Below are 25,089 nucleotides of genomic sequence, written 5' to 3'. Positions count from 1 at the left end.
TTGCATGAGGTTTGTGCTGAATTTCACCTTACAAAGGAGGCTTCCTCTAGAGTCAAAATGAAACTGAATATTCATATTAGGGGTGGTGGGGAAAGAAAAAATGTCCTCCCATCAGAAGCAGACTGCATGAGAGTTGTGCCAACTGGCCTGTTTGTGAGAACTCGTGAAGTCATCAGTCCAGAGCTATTTTAATACACTGACACGGTGCTCCAAGGCAGCTGGAGGTGCCGCACAGAGGAAGCTCTGAGAGAGAGGTTTTCAGAAGCAGAAAATTTTCCTGCTGACTGACAGCATCACCATTTCACACCGGCTGGGACTCTGACATCTCTAAGCATGAGGGCTTGTGTAATGGCCCAGGCAGAAGGAGGGTGAAGAGGATTTTTAGCTTTTACAGGTTATCTGATGTCTCAATGTCTCAATATCAAGATGCCAAGACTATCCAGCAGAATGGGTTGCCATGGGTAAGGAGAATGGGGATGGTGGAAAGCTGGAGACGAAATCTTTTGTTTATAGAGCAAGATGGTTTCTTTTTCTTTTTTTTTTTTTCTTTTATTCAGAAAGGTCGCAAATTGCAAAGCCTGCCCTTTTGCTGACACAATCCTGTAGGAGATTGTGAACAAAGTAAAGGAAGTGGGACATACATCATGTATAATTTATCAGTATGTTGAAAACAAACGGAATAACACACTGGACAGTAAATTACTTCAGAACAGGCCCAAAGTGGGAGAATATACTATCACTTATGGAAAAAACAATGGTTTTACCCCAAAATACATTTTAATTTTCTAATGATGAACTCTGGCCCGTAGACTCGGTCACTAAAGATCCTTCAGAAAAGCATAAGTGAGTATTCGATGAGAGAATCATCTACGGGATGCTGTTTTAACCACTTCCGAAACCATCTAAAAGTGTACACAGAGCTTCATCCCTATAGAGACTTAGAAAAAGTCCAGCTATAGCTACCAAATGGAGGCAGATTTAGAGATAATGAGATGCTGGGTTTGAGTATAAGAAATTAACTCTTTTTCAGCTTCACTGATGCAACTATTCTAAATCCCAAAAATAAGGTATTCTCTGATAAGTTGTTTGCTACAAAAGGGAGCGAATCAAAGCAGACACTCTTTAGCATGAGTGCACTCAGGGGTCATGACTGTGAAAGCTGCCATGATTCAACCCCTATTGAGCAATGGGAGGCCAGAGACAGGAAGCTGCCTTGTTTATTAGAAGTAGGGTAACCACAGTCTCAGACAACTGAGGAAGATTCTGCTGGCACTTTCATTCTGAATAACAAGTCCTACTGAAGAAAAAAAAAAAAAAAAAAAAGGGAAAGAAAGAAAGAAAAAGCCAAAGTATTTGGCAAAGGTGTTTCTATATTACTAAAACATACAGAGCTCCTGTTTGCTTCTTAACATTTTTAGTGAAAAAGACACAACCTTTAATGTTTCTTATTCACTAACACTTAAAAGTTTAACAAAGCTCTCCCATATAGTCAAGGTATGAAAGAGTACATGGCCTTGATTGATTCAGCGTGAATTCGGAGTAAAGTAACCTTTATTAGGTGAATGCTTTTTCACACTATTCCAAAAAGGCATTGTTTTCAGAGCTTTCCATCATGTTTCAGCAGGAAAAAGGTCAGAGTGGCCTTGGGATTACTAGGAAGGTGGGGGAAGGATTGCAGAATAATTTTCTATTGATGAAATTTGGGTCATTATTTGGAACCTTCCCAATTCCAGATGAAGAAACTGAGACCCAAAAGTGCCTTTCTTCCCCCAAATCTCACAGTCTAGGAAGTATCATGGAAATGAGATGAAGGGCTCTAATTGAAAGTTACTGTATGTCCAGTAATAGACTTGCCATTTTGGGAGGAAATGAAGAAAAACTGCAATGTTATTACATTAAGCTTTTTGGGATGTAATTTATTCTTACTCTGACACGTTAGAAAATAGTTGAGGATTTGTGAAATTTGGTCTAGTTTTTAAAAGCTGGGCTTGAAATCTAACTCACCCATTATTGCTGTGGGGCCCTGGGCAAATGACTTAACATATTTGTGCCTTATTCTCCTCATTTGTAAGATGAACTTAATGACAGAACCAATCTAAAAGGTTGATGGTGATGTTTTGAAAGAATAGATTTTGAATGCTTTAGTGTGGTGCGAGGTTTGTACAAAGAGCAAAATAAATGTGGACTGTTGTTACGATGACTAATACTGTTACTTTGTTGTACCATATCCTTCAAATATCAATCATTTGAAAGATTCATTTTCAATGTGTCAGGTACACAAGGGACCAAGGTCTAGATTTGCCCACTGCCCTCACCCCTGTATACTGGAAAATAATTTTCCTTCTAGTGGGCTGAAATACATGTTCTTTGAGGAATAAAGTTCAAGAAGTGAAAACCTGTGAATAGGGATCAATGGACATTTCAAAGAGAGTAGATAATAAGACTGACAGTTCCAAGACCATAGTAGCAGTTTCGTTCATGGTCATTTTGTATGTTCAGATTCATTCCGTCTCCTTCTTCTTCATCTTACTTGGGGCTTGTGTATGGATATGCACACACTTTCATATATTTTTAGATGTTACCTTTGTAGGTATTATTTAAATGATGATAACATTATAAGATACATTTCTTTGCATCTGTTTTACAGATGAAAACTGAGGCTTGGGATCCCTGGGTGACACAGCGGTTTTAGCGCCTGCCTTTGGCCCAGGGTGCGATCCTGGAGACCCGGGATCGAATCCCATGTCGGGCTCCCGGTGCATGGAGCCTGCTTCTCCCTCTGCCTGTGTCTCTGCCTCTCTCTCTCTCTCTGTGACTATCATAAATAAATAAAAATTAAAAAAAAAAAGAAAACTGTATTCTAAGAAACTGATCAAAAATGACCTAGAGTTAATTAAACTACTCTTTATTTCATGTTTTGATTTTTCTCTCTTCCTGTGTCTCCATATCATCTCCTTCCCCCTCATTGTACCTCTGTGGCTTCCTTCCTTTTAATCATTCATCTTTCTCTTTTCCTTTTGCATATTATCATTCTCTTTTATTTTTCCTGATTTCTCTGACGTATAGCAAAAATTACTTTGATGAAGTTATCTCTAATAATTTTTGAATTTTTTAAAAGATTTAATTTATTCATGAGAGACACACACGCACAGAGAGAGGCAGAGGGAGAAGCAGGTTCCCCACAGCGAAACCCAATGTGGGACTTGATCTTTGATCCCGGGATCCCACCCTGAGCCGAAGGCAGATGCTCAATTGCTGAGCCACACAGGCGTCCCTAATTTTTGAATTTTTATGTCAATTTAAAATAATTTGCTCCTCTTGTTTAAGAGGTGGAGGCAACTCACTGACATACCTTGAAAATTATCTTCTTCATTGATAGATAATACAACTTATCCTGTGTGTTCTGGTTGTTTGTTTGTTGTAAGATTTTATTTATTTATTCATGAGAGACACAGAGAGAGACGCAGAGACCTAGGCAGAGGGTGAAGCAGGCTCCCTGTGGGGAGCCTGATTCAGGACTCGATCCCAGGACCCTTGGATCATGCCTTGAGCCGAAGGCAGACACTCAACCACTGAGTCACCCAGGCATCCCCTGAGTGTTCTAGTTTTAAAAGACCTCATGGTAGCCACCCTTTTGACTGCTTTAAATCTTTTTTTGGGTACCAAAACCTACTGTAACTTGCTCCCTCAGAGTCCAGTAGAATTAGCACCTTTTCACAAGTAATGGGGGGAAGTCAGAGTTTTCTCCTGCTTTACGGGGATGGGGTGGGGGTTGTGGACAGGTGGCCCCTCAGCTCTGCATCTTGAGAACTGGCTGCCCCTGTTGCACTTTATACCTACCTACACATGCACACAACCCCTTGCCCTGGCCTTTTTTTTTTTTTTTTTTTTTTTTAATTGCAAAGACCATGTGGAGCTAGCTTTAGCTTTATGAAGATAAGGGGAATAGAAAAGTTAAAAGTTTGGGAACAAAAAATCTTGAAATTGGACCATGTTTTTTACAATTCCCTCCTCAGGATTCAACAGCTTGTACCGGACAGCCCATCATGGTCTGTAATCCTCTTTCTTGCTCTCATGAATGGCTCCCAGCAACTTAAAAAAAATTATTTTGAGCTTTTAAGTCATGCAGAGCACTACAACTTTTTTCTGGCCCTGGTGACCAGACCTAGTTCTGGACTTCCTTTTGCTCATGTAAAGACAAGACTTTCCAACTCTTCTGTTTCCCTTCTTCTTTACTAGCTCCACAGTAAAGGAGCTAGTAAAGGAGGGGGAAGAATGCAGACTTCTGTTACACAGAGTTAAATTTCACTCCCCTTCCTTCCCAGAGGAGGCAGACGTGGCTTCTAAATATTTTTCCACTCCTCTTTACGTGTAGAATTAAAGCCAAAACAAATTATGGTCATCTTGGCTTTTTGGTTGGGTAGATTTTTGATGAGTTGTAATTGACGGTAACTTTGAAAGAACATTTTTTTTAGTTTGACAATATGGTTGGGTAGCACAATTTTCATTTTCACAGATTACTTTTCTGATCCTATTTGTAGACTAAAGCATGGCAAATACTTGAATAAGTTTCACTTCTTTCTGTGTAGGAAACTTCATGTTAAATAGGATTCTTATACACTCAAAGGGATATACTGCATAATTTTACACCTAGTGCCATATAAGTTGGATTTCTTATTCATCACACACCATATGCAGTGTTATTAATCCTTACTGTAAGTAGAATGACAAGTGAGCAATGAAAGCAGGCCTTAAAAAAAACTACCAACAAACATACAGGGGGGGAAAAAAACCCCTAACAGATGCTTCGGAAAGAAGTGACAGTCAGTGAAATGTGGGTTACATGTATGTTGTATAACTGATACACTGATGTGTGTGCTCAATATGGTCCTTGGTTTTCACTTCCTATCACAGCGTGTGCTCTTCTTCCCTTCTTCTCTCCCCACTTTCCCTTCTTTCCTCCCCTGCAGCTCCCACAGCTCTACACTCCTATTAAAACATCATCTCTGGGTGGGAACCCCTTGCCTCCTCTTCCTTTGCCCTCTTCAGGCGGGTATTGTATTTGTCCTTGTCCATGGTCCCAAGCCTACCCATCTTCACTGACTGGGGTTGAGGATAGCCTTTGAAGGTGGTTGGCCCTGTTCACGCCGGGGTTACTGTTTCCTCTGCTTTTCTTGCCCATCTGTACAATCCACTGTTGCTTGTAGGGTTGTTTTGTCTGTCATTATCCATGCCTGCTCTGCCAGCTGCATCTGGAACTTGTTCCTGGGCCTTGTGCATGCAGCCGTTCATCCTGGCCTTAGGCTTGGTGCTTTATAGCATTGCTTACTGGCCACCTACTGCCTAGAACAACTGTGTTTAGGGTAAATTGATGCTGTTGTTTTTCTTCCAGCTGTCACCATTGCTTATCCATACCCTCCCCTCTTAAATGAAAAATATTCTGTGGACACATCTTGACTGTTTTCATGTGCTGAGGCTCGGTGAGCCCTGCCTGCAGAGATGTTAAGACCAGCCCAAAGGCAGAAGGGCTTTGTTATTATATCCATCATGGGGAATGGGTTAAAGGGTGTTGATTATGCCCACAATTTGTTTCCATACTCTGAGGATGAGCATCGTATGTTCACAGTGATGCAGAAACCAGACCTACTGGGACAGACCTTGTTCCTTTCTATTGCATCTTGTAGAGAACCAAGAACATACAATTTACAAGTATTCTCAGATACTTTGATGGCAAAGCAAATGCCTTGCATTGATCTGTTATTGTAGCCCATCAGCACAAGGCATTTCTGTTTTTGTTTTTTCCTTCTGATAAATTGCTTTGCAGCCAGAGTTTTGCTTTTTAAAGACATTTAAGTGAAGGGACTAGATTTGAGAAACTGATCTCTAAATTTCCAACTTTGTTGTTTTCAAGACTACAACGCATTTTGGTAAGAAAAGCAAAGAGCAGAATTTGACTTATTAAAACTTCAAGTTAGCTTGCCTTTGGTAGTTTCACTTGACATGATTTTTTTTGTTTTTTAAATATTTGGTAATGTTGTCAATGGCTGGTATCCTGGGACTTGAGATGTCTTATTCACTGTTGCCCATTCTGCTAGATGCTTTTGAGCAAGAAATTTAACTTCTCTTTGTCTTAACTTTCCTGTCCATAAGATGTTAATTATTATCATTATTCCCCACTTTCTTTATAGGGATGTCAGGATGCTTTGGCATAAATGTTCTGTGTAAATACAAAGTATAATATATAATGGGATTTTCATTTTCTTTAATGTTAAATCTTTGCCCACTAATTTTATTAGGATAGATGTGCATTGAAAATGTTTAAAGCTTGTGAGTCATTTTTCTTAATAAGACCATAGACCTATTCCTTTTGCTTTTATTTTGAGAAGTGGGGAAAAAGCAATTTTACCAAGGATGGAAAGTACTCTATCCAATGAGTGGAAGCCTCTGATGTTAATGTAATGAGTAAAATATATAGACACAATTATTATGTCCAAACACCAAGAAATTACATGAATGAGAAGGCCACACAGCCGGGTATCCTGGCAGGGATACCTGAGCTCGGATCTTGAAGCTGTCTCCTAGAGCTGTGTGTTCCTAGGTAGGTGATGGGTTGTTTTCTCATTGGTAAAATGAGCCGTTTGAGTTTGCTAATTTCAAAGGTCCCTTGTTTTCTGTCCTTTTAAAACCAAGGGTCCATTCCCTGTCCTTCCTTGCCAGCCTCTCCTGTCAGGAGCAGGCCTTGGGCTTGGCCCATGCTGCAGAGGAGCTGATGCAGAATGCAGACGTCAGTGAGTGACTGTTTGTGGGATTTCAGTTGCCAGTGAAAAAGTCCTGATGATAGTGCCCTTCGTGTTTTTTAAAAAATGTTACATATCACGAATAAATTATTCTGGGCTAAAGCATCTAGACATTTAAATGATTGCACTGAATGAGTTGCTTTGACTTCTCTTTATGAATTGTCCTAGCTGTTTCAACTAGCCCTGTGGTCTTTGATTTTTGGAATTAGGGCTCAGCTTTATAGGTTTTGTTTTTAACCCATTTTGGTCTAAGAATTTTGATACCATGAGTAGCCTGCTCTTGGATATAATCCTAGAGCAGTTTCAAATCCCTTAATCATACTTTAATCACATTTTGTGTGATGGAATACATGGAAAAATTTACTGGGATTGGGATTTTATAAAAAATATTATGACTCAAATTACTTTTCTTATAACTAATAAGCCTTTAAATGTTCATAGCAACATTGTATACTCATTGGTTCCACCATGTGAATTTATCTCCAATTTCTTTTTTTTTTTTTAAAGATTTTATTTATTTATTCATGAGAGACAGAGACAGAGAGAGAGAGAGAGAGAGAGAGAGGGAGAGAGGCAGGCAGAAGGAGAAGCAGGCTCCATAATGCAGGGAGCCCAATGTGGGACTCAATCCTGGGACCCTAGGATCACGCCCTTGGCCGAAGGCAGGCACTAAACTGCTGAGCCACCCAGGGATCCCCTTATCTCCAATTTCTTAATGAATATGAGTTTCTAGGTCCCATTTTATCCTTCAGCCTGACCAAAATGCAGACAAGCCACACGGTTTTCTCTTTTTCCTCCACCTCATTTTCCTTCTCAACAATGTACTGATAGAATTCTAAGTGATACTTTAACGTAGTTTTTTGTCCAAAGAGATTTATGTGATAATTTTAAGCTTTGCTGATACTCATTTTACCTTTTGAACATCTGTTATGTGCAAGGTCCAATATCCAGGCGCGTAACCTCTAGCTTTTATAAGCATTGTTCTGGCTCTTACCAAAGCCAATGGAGGCAGTATGTTGATTGGTAAACAGCACCAACCTCTGACTGTTCGGATTCTCATTCTGTTCCACTGTTTGCCTAGCTTATGACTTTGGGCAGTCTTAACCTTCTCTGTAATTTAGTTCTCTTCTATGACATAAGGATGTTAGCCCTACCTTGTAGAATTGTTGAGAGCATTACATGAATTCAAACATGGGAATAATTTAATGCCTGACACATAATATTCCTTGTCTCTTACTATATAATTATTACCAGTAGTAGGTCATAGTACTGATAGTGGTAGGTGGTCTTTCTTGCCATCATGATTCTTATAGTTTAATGGAAAGTTGAGAATTCTATCTATTGCAAGGAATATGTACTAAATATAAGTGAAATATATTTGGATGCAATCAGTTTCTCAAACAAATGGCAAATGAAATGTTTTCTCTATAAATATTGTATTTAATAGCTTGTATTGTAAGTGTATACTTTGATACTTCATCAATTATTTTAGGTATTTCAGTTTATTATAGCAGATATCTGACCGTGCTCATTGTAAACATATGCCCCCCCCCCCCAAAAAAAATTGAGATAATAGAATTTTCTGATTGATACAAGAGCTTTCTCCTTTGTAGGTTTAAGTTAACATATATGTGCTTTCTTAATGATTGCTGGTTTGGCTGTGGTGATTGTACAGTATAAGGCAGCCAGAGAAGACTGTGGAAGGTTTTAGAGGGAAAGCAAGATTATCGATTGGCAGAGATGATGAGGAAGGGTCTAGTGCCAGAAAGTATATTTGGTAGTTGAGGAGGCAGAAATGAGCAGGGTACATGCAAGGGGGAGGGAAAGCCAGTTGCCCTCCAACTTTTATCTCAGCTGTGGTAATGGAAGAAAAGGACAGACACCAGGAGGGGTGACTTTATCTAGAGGTGGCCCATTTGATTCTGCCTAATTCAATACTCATGGCCATAATGTCCAAGTGTCATTCACTTTAAAACTTTGTAAACTGGAATAGAAACTTATTTTGGGGGAAGAATTCTTCCTTTGAATAGTGTATGATGTGATCTGGTCAAGATGGTGGAGCGTAATGTTGAGCAGGGTAGATAGCCTGCTTTCTTGGGTGTTAATTTGATTCTCCATTTTGGTAGATGGACCTATTGTTATTTCCTTTCTGTGGAGCATCAAAAAACTTATTTTTATTAGTAGCCTTCTCAAGAGTGGGGCTGGTAGCAAAGATAAAAAGAAAACAACAACAACACAACTTGGAATAATGGATTCAAAAATGTAATTCTCAGAATTACCTGAAGGGCAACCGGTGAGCAAACTACGAGAATGCCTACGTGTGTGGCACTATATCCTAGAAGGCTTACACAGTGTACCATGTTTCATTTTTTTTTTTTTTAAAGATTTGATTTATTTGAGAGAGAGATAGCGACAGAGATAGAGAAAGCAAGAGGAGAGGGGAGAAGCAAGCTCCCCACTGAGCAGGGAGCCCCAATGTGGGGCTTGTTTCCAAAACCTTGGGATCATGACTTGAGCTGAAGGTAGATGCCTAACCAACTGAGCTGCCCAGGAGCCAACCTCCCCCTCCTCCAACATGTTCCTGATACAGTTTAATCCTCACAGTTAATCTGAGAAGTTATTCTATCTTCCTTTTTTAATTTCTAAGGAAGTGGAGGCATTAGAAAGGTAAAATAATTCGTTTTGAATCCACATTTAGAAGATTTGGGAGCCAGACATGGAATTTTTATGTTCTCATTTCAAAATGTCTTTTCTTTTTAGTTGGCTTCACTTCTCCTTCTCTCTCCTTGATCACAATTCTGTCTGTCTTTGTTTCTTGGGGGGGGGGTGGCGGGGTTCAGTTTGTTGTGAGTGGTGATGGTGCTTTTGATCTTCTGATGATGGCGGAGTCCATCCCACTCCTTACTCCATGCTCTGCCTCCCTTCCTGGTACCTGAAGGCTCCTCTCCTGTTCATGCTCATTTTACTTTATTTTTCTTCAGTTCCCACTTCCACTCCTCTTTCCTGTTCTCTGCCCCACTCCTCAGCACTAAGCAAGCATGCTTCCCTGGGTGCCTGAAGTATGTCCCTTGATACGTAGGAGACTTTGTAGAGTCATCTGAGGTGTTTATACGTCTGTGTGATTAGTTTTTATAAGTGGTTCTATGCTATAAAACCTGGTTATTTGTCTTACAATTTTCACCCAGTATTATACTTTAACTTCTATCCATGTTGCTATTAGCTCTCACTTCCGTGTAGTTTTCTGTAACATTCACGAACTGTAATTTATTTTTCCATTCCCTAGTGGAAATCTTGAATGCCTTTAAGTGTTGCCGTAAGCATTTCCAAAAATGTGTCCTTAAGAGGAGTGGAGTTGCCTGATCATATAGGGCCTAAATCTCATTGTACTAATCACTGCCATATTTTTATTTTTATTTTTTCCATAATTGCTGTGCTAGTTTAAGTACCCACCAGCTGTCTGTAAAGTTTTCCCTTTTCCCAAACCACTGCCCAAACTTGGTATTACTCTCCTTTCTAATTGTTATCATCCTGAGAGGTATAAAGGGATATTTTGTTATTTTGAGATGTATTTCCTTGATTACTGGTGAGTTTTAGCCTCTCCCTCACTCTCTCCCTCTCCTTATAATATCCCTTGCCTCTGGGGAAATTCAGACCCTTATTAATTCTTACTTGAACTGTTGAAATACCATTTTTTAAAAAAGACTTATTTACTTATCCAGAGAGAGAGAGAGAGAGAGAGAGAGAAGCAGAGACACAACACAGGCAGAGGGAGAAGCAGGCTCCATGCAGGGAGCCCGACACGGGCCCCGATCCCGGATCTCCAGGATCACACCCTGGGCCGCAGGTGGCGCTAAACCGCTGCGCCACCGGGGCTGCCCTGAAATACCATTTTGACTGGAGTCTCTGGCTCTCGCTCCCCAACTTCTCCTGCTTCGAAGATTCATCCTTTTCAAATGGTCACGTAGGTCCTCTGTTCAGAATCTCTAATAGGTTCACATCCTCTTTGGTATAAACTCTTCTGGTGTAAATTGCAGCTCCCTGCCCCAACATGCAACATGGTTGGTTTCAGAGTGTTATTTTATTTTATTTTTAAAAGATTTTTATTTATTTATTCATGAGAAACACACACACAGAAGCAGAGGCAGAGGGAGAAGTAGGCTCCATGCAGTCAGCCAGATGTGGGACTCGATTCCCCAGACCCAGGATCACACCCTGAGCTGGATGCGGATGCTCAACTGCTGAACCACCCAGGTGTCCCTTCAGAGTGTAATTTTAGTCTTGACCCCCACAGCAGCCCATGGCCCCTGATACATACTAGGTCTCCTCACTGTGCATTCCTGCACATGGCAAGCCCTCATGCTTCTATCAGAAATCCTCTTCGTTTTGTCTTTTAGTTTTGGTGTTTGTCAGAATTTTGTAGGCACAGAGTTTAAATGGTCACATTGAACAACAGACCTTGTGAGGAAAAAGCAGCAATTCTTTGCTTGTTTTTCTCCCTTCTATTTTTCCATCCTCTGAGGAACTTTCTTCTCAGTTGTTTTGCAGGTTGTTTTGATTTTTAAGCATTGTATCTCTAACTTGTATATGTTGCTTTTTCTTTTTATTTCCTTTAGTGTCCACCCTTCTCTGTGGACTTGCCAGTGTGCATTATGAGGAGTTAGCTCTTCTCAGCCCTATGCCCCCCACCGGCGCAGCTTCTCTGTCTCTCTAACGTAGTCAACATTGATTAAATCAGTATTAAATGTTTACCTGATTGTACCTGTGGAATTGCTACTCACAGTTGTGCTATATACAGTGATTATTTTTCCCTTCCTGTAAATTTTATTGATTGTTTATTTGCTGAGTTTTGAACATTCTCATTCCTGCTTTAATCCCCGACTTGTCTGATTCTCTTGTTCGTGCATCGGAAGTCATGAGGAGGTTTTATCAGGTCTTCTTGGGGCCTCCTGCCCTGCTCTGCCTTGTGCACAGCTCTGGTCCTGGGCCTCACTACCATCCTTTCCCCTTCCTTGTGCCCTCTGACTCCTCCTCTCGCCATCCCTCTTTTATTTACTCCCTCCTTCCTGAGAAGCAAGATTGTAGGAGAGGTAAATTTTTGACATGCAGCATGTTGAGAATATCTTTTACCTTTATACCTCATTGATAGTAGAGTTAGGTCTAGAATTCAGAATTGAAAATAATTTTCCTTTGGGATTTTGAAGATATTCCTCTACACTACCTTCTGTTGGGATGCCATGATAATTCCTGGTACTTTTGTTAATGACCTTTTCTCACCTGACTCTCCAGTTTTCCATCTCTGAAATCTCATAATACATGAATAAGTGTTCTTATTCCAAAGATACTGAATCTCCCAATGATGTGCCTTTGTGTGATCTCTTTTTTCTTTTTCTTTTTTTATTTATGAGAGAGAGAGAGAGAGAGAGGCAGGCAGAGACACAGGCAGAGGGAGAAGCAGGCTCCATGCAGGGAACCTGATGTGGGACTCGATCCCAGGTCTCCAGGACCACACCCTGGGCTGAAGGTGGTGCTAAACCGCTGAGCCACCCGGGCTGCCCAGTGTGGTCTCTTTTCATCAAGTTTTGTAAGGCACTCAACTGGCCCTCTCGTTTTGTAAATGATAAAATGTAAATCCTTGTTTTAGAGATTTTTTTTCCCTCCAAATACAGAAATTGCTTGTTACCCAAATTCATTCATTTACTGAGTTCAAATAGCAAGCAGCTGCAAATGGGGACATGTTAGAGGATCCAGGCTACTGTTCCCTCCAGAGGACTATATTTGAGAAGCATGTTGAGAATGCTTCATGTTAGAATTATTAGAATTTATTTTCATCATCTCTTCAGTTCTCGAAGAAGAGAATGAATGTGGGGGAGCGGGGGGGTGTCTCTATTTCATTGATGCTGTCCTCATCTCTATTTTCTGTTTTCTTTTTAACTCCCATATTCCACTCTTGGATATTCTGGTATGGAATGCCATTGTTTTTGTTATTTTGCTCTTTTGTTCTGCTTTCTGAAAGATGTGTCTTCATAGTCTTCCTATCATCTTGTTTATGATCTCACTTTTTAAAAAAGATTTTATTTGTTTTTGAGAAAGAGAATGAGTAGGGGGGAGGAGCAGAAGAGGAATAGCAGACTGTGCCCTGAGCAGGGAGCCTGATGCACGTGGAGTTCCATCCCATGACCCTGAGATCACGACCTGAGCTGAAACCAAGAGTCAGACACTTACTGACTGATCCACCCAGGTGCCCCATCTCACTTATTTTACTATCGTATTTTTAATTTCTAAAACATTTTTTAAAAGATTTTATTTATTTGTTTATGAGAGAGAGAGGCAGAGACATAGGCAGAGGGATAAACAGGCTCCCTGCTGAGAGCACAATGGGGGACTCCATCCTGGGACCCGGGTTCACGATCTGAGCCAAAGCCAAGACCCTCAACCACTTAGCCACCCAAGGGTCCCTCTAAAACATTTTTTTGTTTTTTGTTTTTGTTCTTACAGTAATCCTTTTAAAATGATACCTTTTTCTTGTTTTTTTTGAATGCATTGATAATCTCTGTAAATTTCTGGTTGGAGCACTCAGCAGTTCCTGGATGTTCTGAGCTGGTCTGTGAGCATCTCAGCACAGTTGCTAACTGGGCCACAGTTTTTTGAGCCCCTTATGGCAGGAAATATCTTTAGGCTTGGTTCTAGGGCTAATTAGGTTCTCTATAGAAAGACATTCCAGACTCCTGCAGACAGAGATAGGCTGGGCGTGTGGTTTGATCCCTAAATAAGAAGAAAACCGGACATCTTAACACACTGTTCCCTCTTTCACTACATTCCGTCTGTGATTCCACCATCCACCTGGTATCTCTGATTTCTCAGAGAGGCCTCAGATTTTACTCTTTACAGGGAAGAAACAATTGGTCTTCCAGGATTGGGAAGGGTAGACAACTAAGGCAGTCTATCTGGAGATCTAACAAATTCTTAGATTGTCAGCCAGTCTCTCTTGTCTTAGCTAAATTTTACCCCCATTTCTAGAGTCATATGGAGCTGACAGCTTCCCAGATTCTGGAAGGGTTTTTTTTTTGGATAAGTCATATTGCTTCTCGGTTTTCCTCACAATTGGCTTAGTTTTATTCAGCTTTCTAGGGTCTGCTAAATCATTTACCTTTCTTCCATCTGCTTTTTGCCTTTCCAATTTTTTTTTTCCTGTTACTGACTCATCTCACATTCTATGCCTAAAGAAAAATCTATTCCCTTACATATTATTTCAATTGGGAAGAGAGTACAAGTCAGTGTGTATGATCAGTATACCTTTTCTTTACCTAAAAGTCATATTCCTCTTGGTCATTTGAGTTTTCCTTTCTGCCAATCATTTATTCATATGTTTTACCAGGTTTTTCTATTGAGTTTCTTATCTTTTCTCTTTGGAGAATTTCTTTATATAGTCTAGATTTTAATTCTCATTGAATTTATGTTAACAACTTTGGGCTTCATGAAAAAGCTCTACTCCCAGAATTTTAATTTTCTAAAATGTGAAATTAGACTTTTATATTGCTGGACTGTAATTGTGTGTTACTGTTGTGTGGGACTTCCAGAACATAAGTCCTATAATGATTTGATGCCTTAAAGTTTCTCTTGCTCCCCTTTTAAAATAAAAAGTCATTGAAAGAACACCTATTGTGAAGCCATAGGATTTGTATGAGTTGCTTTGGTTGGAAATTATAGAAACCCACATGTGGCAGAGACTGATTGTCCTGCAGTATCTATTCCTTCCTCTTCCTATGATAATGGCATTTTTACTTGTGTGCCTGACTGCCCAAAGTAAAGATGACATTTTCAAGCCTTTATATGTAACCCAAGTGCGTTCTAGCCACTGAGATGCAAGTGAATGTAAGCTTCTACACGCCTACCTCTAAGGTCACCTCTAAGGTGGTCTTTGTTCCACCTCTTCATCCTTTTTTTATTTCTGCTGTGTGGAATGTAGGTAGATATGGTGGCTGAAGATCTAGCTATCATAGTAAACCAGTAAGATGAAGTCAAACTCTATGAATGGTGTTGTTGTGAGCTGCCGTGTGCTCCGTTTCTGTTGAATTTGGGGATTTATGTTGACCATTGAAATAGTCATTGACTGCCTGACTTTGCGTTCCAATTCCGAATGTTAGAGACGGAGACTACAGTCTTGCCTACGCCACCCTCCTTTAGGTTTGCAGACTCTTGTAGCTGTATCCAAACCCAACTGAAAGCCCAACTCAGACTTACCTAATCAAAAACCAATTCATGGTTTATTGGCTTATGGAATGGATTCATCTAAGACTTGAATCTTGTTTTTAAGTGCTGCCTTATGCAGCAGTTCAAATTATGTCATTGGTACTCTGTTTCTCTATTTACTTTCCAGGTTTGTTGCTTCTGCTTGCTTTATTCTCAGATTACTACAATATGGCAACAGTATGGCTGCTGGTTGCCTCTTCTATAGACATTTTATATTCCTAGAAAAAGGGTAAGGATTTTTTTGATAACTTAATAGTTGGCCTGGTCACCTATTCCCTAAATCAGTCAAGGTGACCAGGTGGAGAATATTCAGATCCGTTAGACTAGGGTCATATGCCCACTCCTGGGTTGGAGAGGAGGGTACTTTCTTACTTAGACATGCGGACTAAGCTGAATTTCTGTAGAATAAAGGAGAGCTGACTCTGAAAAGATACTGGATAAGTAAGTATATGTCTAGTTGTATTATATACAGTTAAGCTTCATATAGCTATGATTTTCAAAACCACTATATATGTTAATTTCCTGTTTTTTCTGTTTTTCAGTAGGTCTTTCCAAAGAAAGTGAAGAATGTTAAAATAACTTACAGGAGAATCAATGACAGTAAAGAGATAAAAAAAAAAAATTAAACCTATAATGGTGTAGCAAAACCTATAATGGTGTAGCAAGGGAGTGTAAGTGTATTCTTTGTCTATATAGAAATATAAGATGATCAAATGAAAATATCTGTTATAAAAAAAAATCATAGTAGTGTTTTCTAAATAGAGATCATTTCTGTTAGTGATAGTTAAACATTCCTTGTTAGAATGGTTACAGTGTATTTCTGCAAACAATCTCAGCCATAGTCGAGAGATGAACATCCTGTTATTATTCATTTCCAACTTGTAATTTCTTATAGGTGACTTATTTTTCTCCCGTGAGCCTCTCTGAAGGACCTATCCAGTGTCACCCTAGTTTTTTTTTTTTTTTTTTTAATTTGAGGGGGGAAAGAAATCTCTAGAAGCCCTTCAAAATAAAATGGACGATGTTTCTTTTGTGAAACAAATGGGGAAGTAGATTTATTTTTTAAAATACATTTTTAAAAAGAGGTACTGCAGCCTGCGAACAAACTAAGCACTTCCATAAACTCTTTCATGTCTTTATTGAGATATACTATAAAAAACTGTATATAATAATTTGATGAGTTTGAATATCTGTATCCATCCATGATACTATTACCTTTTAATCATAGTAATAAACATATCTATCACCTCCAAGAGATTGTATCCCTTGGCTTTTCCCCTCTCTCATGGTGGTGAGAACACTTAAAATGAGATCTACCCTTTCAACAAATTTTTAATTGTATTGTAAACTATACTCTGTTGTTGTACAGCACATCATATTGTACCACACCATATTGTTAACAACTATATGCAGTATGTTGTACAGCAGATCTCTAGAACTTACTAATCTTGTATAACTAACTATATCCATTGAACAATAACTCTTCTTGCATAAGCTAATTTAGCCTTATTTAGAAGGTGAGGCAGGCGTTAAAAAATTATTATTTGTATTTTTTAGATTTACAGAAAATTGTGAAGATAGACTTCTCACATACCCCATACTCACCTCTCTGTATTACTAGCATTTTATATTAGTATGATATATTCATTACAATTAGTGAGCCAATATTGATTCATTTTTATTGATTGGAAGTCCATACTTGATTCAGATCTTTTCAGTTTTTACCTACTATCCTTTTTTGTTCCAAGAGTCTATCTAGCACCCCATACTGCATATTGTGGTTACGTCTCTTTGGCTTCTCTTGGTTGTAATGGTTTGTCTGAATTTCCTTGTATTTCATGATCTTAATTCCTGTTATTGGAGAATGGGTTTCAAAACGAAGGTCTGGGTGCTCTGTACTTTTTTGCTGGTGAGATGCTGCAAGCAGGCATTCACTTATCCCATTTTACAGATACAGAAGTAAGATCCCAAGTAACACTGCTGGTGAATGAAGCGGATAGTACTGGTCACATAATTTGTAGACTATCTCTGAGTGGTCTTTGCTGTCCTTCTTATGATTATTCTGGGGTTCCAGGTTTTGAGAGGATCACAGTGGTTAAATGTCACTGTCATTACATCAGATCAACAGTACGGATTGTCAGAATGACTTACCACTGTGTGTGCTCACCCAAATTACCTGCCTGAGATGGAGTCTGTCAGGTTTCTCCACTGTCATGTTATTCTCTTCTTCTTTCTTACTGTTACTCTTTGGAAGGAAGTCACTATGGGTTTCCCACACTTAACGAGTGGGGAGTTATGCTCCACCTCCTGGAGGATGAAGTATACGCAAAAATTATTTGGAATTCTTTACCTCATGTGATTTGCCTCTTATTTATTTGTTTGTCCATTTCAGTCTACAAGTTTATATTGGTATAGACTTGTGCATATTTGTTTTATACTTTATGTTATAATCTAATATTACCTTATTTTATTCAAATTGTTGTAGCTTTGGTCATTGGTAACTCTTTTAATTGACTCTTGTATCCATTTGACAAACCACCATTACAGTGCTCCTCCCTCCCTGCCTCCCTTCTTTCCTTCCTTTTCCTATCTTCTTTACTTTCTAGTACTACAAGATGCTACATGATCATCTTATATATCTCCTGCCTCTGTCCTTGAATCCACCATTTCTTCAAGGAGCTCTGGTTCCTGTTACCAGAGAATGGTTATAAAATGAAGATCTGGGTGCTTGGTGTGCTCGTTGCTGGTGAGATGTTGCAAAGCAGGCATTCAGTTATCCCATTTTACAGATACAGAATTAGAGATCTCAAGTAATACTGCTGGTGAATGAAGAGGGGAGGAGTAATTGTGGTCAGATTGTGGAAAAAGAGGCCTTATTTCTGAGTAGTTTTCCTTTCATTCCTCTGCAGTTTGGGGACTGATAGATCTTTCTTTCTCACTGATCTTTTTGTGAGATAGTTTATTTTCCTAGGCACTCTGATGAGTCATTTATCTAAGGGCAAAGTATAAGAAGTTTTTTTTTTTTATTAATGTTTTGACTGGAGAAGTTACTCATTTATTGAACACGGTTTTTTTTTTTTTTTTTTTTTTTTCCAATTTACCAAAAGGGCACAGAAATGAAATATGATCTGCTAAAAAGTATTGTATATTGAATAAGAATAGACATACAATTCCTTACAAGATTGTCTGTAAACATAGAACCCTTAAGGACTGTTTAATGGATATAATGTTCTCCCACTCTCTTCTTTCAGCCTAAACAGCAATTGCTGTGAGGACTTGCCAGATTTATTATAACTAGATCCATTGCCCAGTTTTTACAATTTTAGTCTTTATTGAAAACATAAATATTGCTTCAAATAGAGAAATACAAACTTTCCTCAAGGAATTCTTCCCAAGAGAAAAATCTAAACCTCGGGCTCCTGGGTGGCGTTAAGCATCTGCCTTCTGCTCAGGTCATGATTCTAGGGTCCTGGGATGGAGCTCTGGTCTGGCTTCCTGCTCAGCAGGGAATCTGCTTCTCCTTCTCCCTCTCCACTCACCCCCCCCCCCCCACTTGTGTTCTTTCTCTCATAAATAAATAAAATCTTAAAAAAAAAAAGAAAAAATCTAACCTCACTGTGTCTCTGTACAGTATATACTACTTTTGTTTCTCTGTATTAATCAATCAGTGCTCGTTAGAAACGGGAGCTTGGGAGCTTTTGCTAATTGTCATGGTTGAGGACCAAGATAATTTTATAATCCGAATTTGCTGTATTTTAGTAAAACATCAAGAATCACTGAAACTATTATGAAAGCCGAGAGTGCATGTACACACACACACACACACACACACACAGACACATGTATGCATGTAAATTTCCATATTTCCAGTGGGGACTCTCATTTGTTTCTAGGGAAGCTGGAATGATTTTTGGAGTTGTCTTGGTTTCATTTGCTCCTGTGTCATCACAGACAGAATGGCCCTTGATCAGGCTTCTGTGAATTCTCTGTTCCTTCTCCTTCTCCACACCCGTATTTAGCCAGCACTAAACATATTCTATTCTTTTGAAGCATTTGAGTGCATTAATTTTTGATGTTTGAAATGGTTTAATCTGTCAAAAGACGAGGGTCTTAATTTTATTTTCCTTCTGGCCATTAGTGAGATAATTAGAAAAGCTTGAGTAGCACTAGACCCTTATTTCATCCAATATTTCAAGTTTATGGACTTAATGAAAAAATAATATTTCATGAAGGAAATCTCAGTTTAACCTTGTGGAAAGGTTTTTCAGTCAATTAGTCAGACATTACTTATCATGCATGGAATCTTATTTACCTTTCTTCCTTTTTGGGGTGATGGTGGTATTTGGATAATCTTGAGAAAGATCCTGACTAGTCTTAGCTGCTTTCTTGAATCTTGAATTCGTATTTTACTCTATTTCTTCTAACTTCACCATGTCTCCTGACATATCTGTGTACTAGAAAGTCTTCCTACCAGTGGAGATCATTGTGCTGTCTCAGTTTTAATTTGCGCCTCATTTAATGCTTTTCTCATAATCATTTAAATGCTTTATGAGCTCCTGTTCCGTGAAGCACAGATCTTATCTGTTTGATTGAATGACACATTGCAAATATTTAATGTTACATATTTATGAGGTCCCTCTGAATTATTTTATTACTCTTTTGGACATACTTATCAGGTCTTACTTAATTGATGTTAAGACTCAGCAATCCATTTAAGTCAGTCAGTTCAAACCCTGGCTGTAACTAGGATTCACACAACCCTAACTCCAGCATTGTTCAACATAGCTGAATCAAAACAGAGATCCTATCCTGGGTTTGCTTCTTTTGAGCAATCTTTTGGACCCTCTGACCTTTTGATAGCATTGTTACAGTGAAAACGTGGAATACTGCTGGGGTGGGGCGGGTGAGGGGGGGTGGAGGGAACAATGGACCAGGTCAGATCCCTTTTCAAGATTGAGTCCTCATGCTGCTAATTGCATATGAGAGTCTATCAAGAATTAGCCAGCAGATACCTTCATTCACAATATTGAAGTAGGTTATGAATAAACCATTATATCATAGAAAAGAAGAATTGCAAACACTTGTATAGCGCTACGTAATCTCTGTACCCAATGTGGGGCTAGAACTTAAAATCCCAAGATCAAGAGCTGCATGCTCCACCAACTGAGCCAGCCAGGCGCCCCAATCTTAATTTTGCATGTGATGAAATTAAAGTGGAGAAAATTTATATACCTTGCATATGTTCACACAGTAACAAATAACAAGATTGGACCAAGGTATTCTGACTCAAGGCATTCTGCTGAAAAACAGTACTATCTTGTCTTGGGCTCTCCCTATCCCACTTTTTGGGGTGTGTATATGCGTAAGTGTAAGTCAGTGATCTGGGGAATTTCACTGCCATATTTTTGATCTTTGGGTACTGGCGATTTTGATAATGAATATTATGAATATTAGGAAATAACAGTTGCTGTAATCAGCTGAACTACTAAAGTTCTGGTCCTCCTACTCATCAAAAGTTTAGCTATGTTTACACAATGTTTACATTTGAGAATAAGTGAGTATCTTAACATGAATGTTCAAGGTCAATTCCATCTGATAAGTGTTTATTATCTCTTATGTATAGTGTCCCATCTGAGGCACAGTACTCACAAAAAAGCAAATAAGATACGTCCTTAAACTGGGTAGGACAAGGCCAATCTTATCCTTACATAAATGCTTCCATAATAAATAGTTATGTAAGTGACTGCACTACAAGGCATATAATGGGGGTTCAGAGATGGTAGAGTTAGGTTTCTTTGAGGAGGTTGCACTAGAGCTCAGTTGTAAAGATGGTATTAAGATATTTGAGGTGAAAGGAACAGTGTGAGCAAGGATGCTAAGGATGAAAGGTGCACAAAAGTAGTATGAGCATGGTTGTTGGGTAAGATGTGTATGTGGTAGGCAGTAATTTTCAAGATGTGGTTTAGGTTATATTGTGGATTTTGTTTAATGTCATTCTGGATGTTGTGGCAATGCAAATAGAAAAGAAGGCTCAATTTGAAAGTCATTCTCAGGACCTATGAAACTTGGCAACTAGTAGAATGAGAAGGGTTCTAGGTGGACGGGGAAGGGTCAAGGATGAAGTCAAGATTTTAACTCCAGGAGATTTCGGGGAGGGTGGAGGGAAATCAGAAGAGCTAGTTTTTGTTCTGGTCTGCTTTTCTGAGATAAGGATCATTGCAATACGTGGCATAAACATTTTTTGACTACCTCAGCTATTGAAAACCTGGGTTGTATGACTTAATATTATATATAGAATGTGTTTAAGAAGAGAGGACAGCTCTCAAAAGAAATTGTGGGGAAAATGCCTGTTAATAACTATAGCTTTGTTATGTAGTGCAGTCAGTGTATCTAAATGAGGTACTCAAAGAGTCTTTTATTCAGCCTTAAGTGGTTTGAAAATAAGGGAGAGAAGTTGTAGGCATACTGATACTGGCAGGGAGTTCATAGTACTGGAAGTTGGTTTCATTCCTGAAACTGTTCTTGGTTTGAGGGAGGCTCCTGCAGTCTCTACAATCCTATGATCTGCTCTAGGATTGCAGTGTCCAGTGCATCCACTCAGGTTATCAGTGTTTTTCAGGAGTGATGGGTGGTCCAAATTGCACAGTTTTGTATTCCATATGCAGGTAGCATGAGGCACACCTTTCTCTTTTCCTCATAGGTGTTCTCTATGATGGCATGAAGCCTGTTGATTATGGATGACTTGTTGAATTTTTAGCACTAGGCACTATGACTAGTATTTAATAGATGCAAAAAAAATCAGTGAAATGGTGATGAATTGTTCCCATAGTCTATGAAAGATTAAGTTTTCAGAGACATGATATTCTAATGGCTGTTTATTAGACAAAGTTTGAATTAAGAGACCTGTATGTCTGGTTTACCATTTATCCATTTTAATATGTGATGCTTGTAGTTGAATTCTTTCAGCTAGAACGTCTGCTCAGCACCACACTCAGGTTTTGACATTGATGAGTTTGGGTTTTGAACAAGTCATACTACATTATTTATACATGACAGTTTAGGAAAGGCACAGTTTTATATTGAATTTATGGACATTAGATTCTGTGTGAAAATTTTGGGGCATTGCAGAGTGGTCCTGGAGGTAAACCAAGAGTGTTATGTAATAGTATTTCCATCTTTGCCTCTCCTCTCAAGTCCAGTGATCATCCAAGCTAAGGCTAAAAATATATGTAGAATTTTCATCTTTATCTTAATTATATTATTAAACCTAACATTGGTCCTTTATTTTTATTTTTGCCTATTTCCAAAAGTCATATCTTTGTAATAAATATTAGGGCTAAAGCATAATGATAGTATCATTTTTTTATTTTTAATTTTTTTACAGAATTATGTTTTCTTATGTAGGATTTTTTAGATGTAATATTAGAAGTATGAGAGAACCCAAAGATCTGATTAGACCAGCTTGACAGAAAGACTAAATAAATGAAAATTAAAGTGTTGAGTTAAAAAAAAAAATTAAAGTGGTAAGATACTGTGAATTCAAAATTAATCAGAATCAAAGAGAAAGTATCTTTTAAATAAAGATCATATTAATTTAAAATGAGGTTGTTTGCTTTTGTAAAACTTTTCTAATGAAACAGGTAATTTCTGAAGTGAATCCATAGCTGTATTTTTTTTTTTAAGTTTTATTTATTTGAGAGAGACAACATGAGTGAGTGGGAGGAGCAGAAGGAGAGGGAGAGAGAATCTGAAGCAGATTCTGTGCTGAGCATAGAACGCCCTATGGGGCTCAGTCTAATGACCCAGAGATCACCACCTGAGCTGAACCCAAGAGTCAGATGCCCAACTGACTGTGCCACCTATACACCACTCTTCCCCCTAGCTGTATTTTGAAAAATAGTAACCTCCATTCTAGGTTAATGTTCTTTCATTAGTTATAGATGTTTAAATTTTAGTATCAAGCATTTTTATTTCCTCTGGGAGTTTATCACCCCTCAGTTTTACATGCTTTAAACTAAGCTGTAAATTTTCCTTGAACAATTTTAATGTTTCAAAGTTGTATTTCAAAAAGGGAATATGAAAGAAACAATGAGCTTTTGAAGTCTGACACAACCCCCCCCTTTTTTTTTTAATTTTTATTTATTTATGATAGTCACACACAGACAGAGATAGAGGCAGAGACACAGGCAGAGGGAGAAGCAGGCTCCGTGCACCGGGAGCCTGACGTGGGATTCGATGCTGGGTCTCCAGGATTGCGCCCTGGGCCAAAGGCAGGCGCCAAACTGCTGCGCCACCCAGGGATCCCACAACCCCCTTTTTTATGAAAGCAGTCCACTTACTTACTGTAACTGAACATTCTTTGCTCTTAAGATAGAAATACCTTCAACAAAAACTTAAATGTTGAGATTTTTAATGATGTGAACATTAGGTTAATATGACCATTTTATACTGACCACACAGAATCATTTATTTTGTGAATAGAATGGTGATTGGCAAATACACTTGCTTTCATGTAAAGCTTGATTACGATGTGGACCAATTACAGGCTGTTACGTGTCTTTTTCACATGGAGCATAGTTTTACCTTCTCTTTCCTTTATATATGACTTTTGTAGTGGATATCTAGGCTGTGAGTTCATAGAGATCAAATAATATAATCATTTTGTGTCTATAGCCCCAGCATGTAGAGCAATGCTAAGCAATAGTATGGGCTTAGTGAATGTTGGTTGAATGAATACATGCCTCACTGTATGTATGTGTGCATAGGTGGATGGATAGATGGATGGTTGGATAGCAAACAGAGTTTGTGACTGACAGGTTTTCTTCTTGAGGAATTTATTTTTAACTAGTTATAAGTTCACAGAAATTCTTCCCCAGTCCACCCTTAAATACAGGGTGATCTCATATCTTCTCACCCACTTCTCCTAAGTGGTAACATGTTGCATGACCATATCTGCAGTACCAAAACCAAGACATTGGTACAATCTGCAGAGCTTCATTAGATTCCAGTAGTTTTACATGCACTTATTTGTACGTACTTATGTGTATAGTTTTATGCAGTTTTGTCACATGTGTTCATGTAACAATCACCACAATCAAGATAGAGAATGGTTCCATCTCTGTAAGGCTTCCTTGGGCTACCCTTTTATCCGCTGCCCCCCACACCAGGTTTTTAATAATGCTAACTTTGTGCTTTGCATTTGCTTATGGTTTAACTATGGCCTATAAAAGAATTCTGTTTCTGTTCAGAAAAAGAGAACAGCAGTGATAGTATTCCTGACCGTTCTCCAGTCTGTAGTGCATTCCTCACTCATGACTAGTTTATACAGTTTCTTTTTAAAGAAACATCTTCAAGTTGGCTTCTCTACCAAAGTTATGAATTACCAACATTATGATAATGGGAGTTTACTCTCATTGGTTGGAACTTAGAGACCCCATCATCTGGTCATTACCCAGAAAATACATGAGGTTGCAAAATGTAAATAGAATGCTAAAAATGGGGATCACAGTGTTAATGAGATAAATATTGACCAGGAAATGAACTTAAGAGCAGAAGTTGATGCGTTTTCATGTGCCATGAATTGGTGTGTCCAGTGTGTTTGAATCGCCATGCCTGTCTTGTTAATTGAGGCTGTAAAGATGGATGCATGATATATGCGGTAGACCTAGTGTATCTAATTGTGACTTTTATGTGTTTGAGAGGAAGTCCATCTTGAGGTGAATATAGCAGGTTGGGTCACAGATATAACCGCCCATATTTATGTACATATGGAAGACACTTTTGATATAGAACAGGGTACACAAATGCTTGTGGAACTTTTGCTTTTGGGAAATAGTTTGGAGTTTTGAAAATGAATTTTACTCTCATGTCACAAATGTAAAAGTAAGACATCATGGCAGAGTTGACACTTTGGCTGTAAATTCATCAACATGAGACCTGTCTTGTCTTGGGAGAGAAGGCACTGTCTTTCTCTCTCACCCCTCATCTATTTACTTTTTCAAAGTTCATTATGCCAGAAGATAAAACAATGGAAGTTACCTGG

At 38.7% G+C, this 25,089-nt stretch overlaps 1 protein-coding gene across 8 annotated transcripts in view; it reads left to right on the top strand.

Moving 5' to 3' along the window:
• The window catches only part of KLF12 (Kruppel like factor 12), a 591,277-nt gene that overhangs the window by 225,945 nt on the left and 340,243 nt on the right, over window positions 1-25,089 (top strand). The window contains exon 1 of one of the 8 annotated variants that reach the window (XM_038569739.1): window positions 439-461. The exons of the other annotated variants lie outside the window; for them this stretch is intronic. The gene's annotated coding sequence lies outside the window, so the exon portion shown is untranslated. Of the gene's footprint in view, window positions 1-438; window positions 462-25,089 lie in introns of those variants that run through there. 8 annotated transcript variants of the gene reach the window in all.

This window comes from Canis lupus, chromosome 22, assembly GCF_011100685.1.
Source record: "Canis lupus familiaris isolate Mischka breed German Shepherd chromosome 22, alternate assembly UU_Cfam_GSD_1.0, whole genome shotgun sequence".
Taxonomy (NCBI): Eukaryota; Metazoa; Chordata; class Mammalia; order Carnivora; family Canidae; genus Canis; species Canis lupus.
The sequence above is the reverse complement of the archived record's forward strand: the minus strand, read 5'-3'. Positions and strand labels throughout refer to the sequence as shown.